This window comes from Rhincodon typus, unplaced genomic scaffold (assembly GCF_021869965.1).
Source record: "Rhincodon typus isolate 14 unplaced genomic scaffold, sRhiTyp1.1 hic_rhity00014823, whole genome shotgun sequence".
Classification (NCBI taxonomy): domain Eukaryota; kingdom Metazoa; phylum Chordata; class Chondrichthyes; order Orectolobiformes; family Rhincodontidae; genus Rhincodon; species Rhincodon typus.
Window position 1 is genome coordinate 1,896 of NW_025980461.1, and position 3,783 is coordinate 5,678.

The 3,783-nt window shown below is 45.4% G+C and overlaps 1 pseudogene; it reads right to left on the reverse strand.

Annotated features, from left to right (window-relative positions):
* Positions 1–253: 253 nt before the first annotated feature.
* Positions 254–456, reverse strand: LOC109910538 (annotated as a pseudogene).
* Positions 457–3,783: the final 3,327 nt, after the last annotated feature.

The window sequence follows — 3,783 nt, forward strand, 5'->3', positions numbered from 1 at the left end:
GTTGGAGGAGCTTACATTAGTTCTTTCAATTAGAATGGAGTGGTGCTTTCTCTCCACAGATGTTGCCAGACCTGCTGAATTTCTTCAGTGAGTTCCATTTTTGCTTCAGTCCTTCTCTGCACATTAACTTCGTTAACATTATTTAAAAAAAATACTTATTTATAGCTTTCTATTGTCCCATTGTCAAACAAGTGTGAAAATGTCCATAATGAGGTTTTTGGAGCCCTCAGTTGGCATCATTTATGCTGATCTTTTATTGTATTTTTCTTGTTTCATATTCAGATTTCGAAAGTGTGAGCACGTTTCCCTCAGAGACCGATCTCTTCACATTTTGAATGATGGATCAGTTGCTTTCTTCAAGCAATTCAACACAGTAGGCTGTCCCCGTGAACTGGACCTTCCAGGAAGTTTGGTAACCGATGTAAGTTTGACAGCCTGAGTCCTCAGTCGCTCCATGATGGCAGTGCCTTCATTAGCTTTTTCTGCATCTTAATTGGCGACCTACGATAGGTAAACTTTGCTCCCCGAATACCACTTTTGAGAAAATTGCCTGGAGTTAGGATAGTGCCAGCAACTGGAACATTGGCCAGTGGTGCAGATTCACATGCCAGTTACTGCTATACCCGCTCACACATTGGGGTGAAAAGCCTGCTCAGTGTTGCAGGTCCATGACCAGTTTGATCCTAGTTCTAATTACCATTCAGTCACATGAAATGTTAACTCTGTTGCTCACTCCATTGATGCATCCAGATCTGCTTCAAAGTCTTTAAGAGGTGCAAGCTAGCTTTAAGGAACACTGGCTCGCTTTAATTTTTGCTACCTGCTCTTGAGGGAGTACACACTTGCAGAATGTGCTGCCACTCAGCAGCATGTTTAGCAGCAGGCTGCATGCCATAAAGTTTATTGACACATGTGCCACTTCTATCAGCTGTGGGATTATCACACATAATGATCCCTATGTCCACGAATAAGCCTGATCCAGTTTGTTGCCGACGGTGTCCAAATGGAGAATCTTTACTTTTCCACGCCTCTAGGTTACGGAACAATTTATCAAAGTACAACTGAAAAATATTTTGGTGCAGAAGAGTTACTGCAGACTATAAACTGTATTGTAGTTATAACTTTCAAATGTGTAAGGTATTTCATACATGATAAATCTTTTTCTTCATCTTTTACCAAATTGTTGAAGCACTTCAGAACAAAGTACATTGAGATTAGAATGGCAGAACAATCACAGAAAAGCAGCCTGGACCAATTATGCTCATCCATGTTGCAGCGGTGGCTCTACATGAACATGTACCTTTCATTCAGAGCATGGTTGAAGATGTTATTTGCTATTGCAGTATTCTGAAAAGTCTAACAGCACATGTCAGATATCATGAGTTTTAAGAACCTGTTTGTGCACTAACATTTAGTATTATTTCTGCATCTTAATTCTCTTTTGGATTATGTCTTGGTCCAGTGAATTTTCCCTTAAGCAAAATGTAAACTGCAAATGGGACCAATTCATTAATCTACTCAGCAATGTTATTGCTTTAATACACTACAGGAATGCAATTTCCTTGTGGCAGCATTATTGTTCAAGAAGACTTGATGTTTGATGCATGTAAAGATTTTGAGGAAATACCGGTGAAAACTGCTCATCTTTACTGATGCAAGTATGTCAAATAAAGCTAAAGCACTACCTTTACAAAGGGAATTATTCAGAAGGACAGGTAACAAATGGTCATTAATTCTGAACTTACTTTCAATATATTATTAATTGGTGAATAAAATGATGAAATTGAATTTTTACTCCTGGTTCCGGAGCACGGAGTTGAGGCAAATTTCATTTCTGCAAGTTAGGTGGGGCTAAAAGTACCCCAGAGGTTAGCGACTGTAATGAGTGAAAATGAAATGGCCACCGGCCCCAGAATGTTTTCAGAGGTTGCTATATGCGGATGGCTGGATGATATGCCTGTCTGGGAGCTTGGACACTTTTCTGAAGCTATGAAAATCCAATAAAACATAAAACAATCCCTCTCCCTTGTCTCACACTCCCCTCAAACATTCCCCATGTCACGTCATGGGCCTTTACTTAACAACCCAAGACCCATCCTACTAATCCATACCTCTCTAATCATTCTCCACAGCTCCTCATACCCTCCTGCCAATGTATGTTCACTACTCAGTTCTACACTGCCCTTTCTCTCCTCCATGCCACGTATGTACCTCTACCAAACCCATCATGGACCCACATACCCTCCATTTCAACAAATGCCGCTCCAAGCCCTGATGACCCCTCATACCTTCCATGCCAAACCATGTTCCTTCATTCACCCTTCAATGGCTCTAAGCTAATTTAGTGCCAACTCATGGCAATTAATTCTCCCATTCACCGCCATTTCCCCTGTACCTTCCATGCTAAGTCACACATGATTTACCATGGACAGACTCCAGGTTTGAAGCTGAGATTGGTTGCACAGTGGATCAGGGTGGCACAATGGTTAGCCTCACAGCATCAGAGAGACCGGTAGACAGTCCAGCCTCAGTCAACTGTCTGCATGGGATTCCTCTGGGTGCTCAGCTGAACTCCCATAGTCCAAAAATGAGCAGGTTAGGTGGATTTGCCATGCTGAATTGCCCTGTAGTGTGGGGCTGGGTGGATTAGCATGGGAAATGCAGAGTTATGTGGAGGGTGGTAGGGGGCCAGCTGGGATGTTCTTCAGAGGGTCAGTGCAGAATCAAATGCCTTTCTCTACACAGTAGGGATTCTATTATTTAATAAAGTCCTTATATGTCAATTGATGACTTCATTATTTAATAAAAAGAACTGTCATCAATATAACAAGGTGCAGGGCTGGATGAACACAGCAGGCCAAGCAGCATCATAGGAGCAGAAAGGCTGACGTTTCGGGCCTAGACCCTTCATCAGAAAAGGGGGAGGGGAAGGGGGTTCTGAAATAAATAGGGAGAGAGTGGGAGGCGGATAGAAGAGGGATAGAGGAGAGGATAGGTGGAGAGGAAACAAACAGGTCGAAGAGGCGGGGATGGAGCCAGTAAAGGTGAGTGTAGGTAGGGAGTTAGGAAGGGGATAGGTCAGTCCAGGGAGGACGGACAGGTCAAGGGGGCGGGATGAGGTTGGTCGGTAGGAGATGGAGGTGCGGCTTGAGGTGGGAGGAGGGGATAGGTGGGAGGAAGAACAGGTTAGGGAGGCAGGGACGAGCTGGACTGGTTTTGGGATGCGGTAGGGGGAGGGGAGATTTTGAAGCTTGTGAAATCCACATTGATACCATTGGGCTGCAGGGTTCCCAAGCGGAATATGAGTTGCTGTTCCTGCAACCTTCGGGTGGCATCGTTGTGGCACTGCAGGAGGCCCAGGATGGACATGTCATCTGAGGAATGGGAGGGGGAGTTGAAATGGTTCGCGACTGGGAGGTGCAGTTGTTTGTTGCGAACCGAGCGTAGGTGTTCTGCAAAGCGGTCCCCGAGTCTCCGCTTGGTTTCCCCGATGTAGAGGAAGCCACACCGGGTACAGCGGATGCAGTATACCACATTGGCAGATGTGCAGGTGAACATCTGCTTGATGTGGAAAGTCTTCTTGGGGCCTGGGATGGGGGTGAGGGAGGAGGTATGGGGGCAGGTGTAGCACTTCCTGCGGTTGCAGGGAAAAGTGCCGGGTGTGGTGGAGCTGGAGGGGAGTGTGGAGCGGACAAGGGAGTCACGGAGAGAGTTGTCCCTCCGGAAAGCAGATAAGGGTGGGGAGGGAAAGATGTCTTTGGTGGTGGGGTCGGATTGCAGATG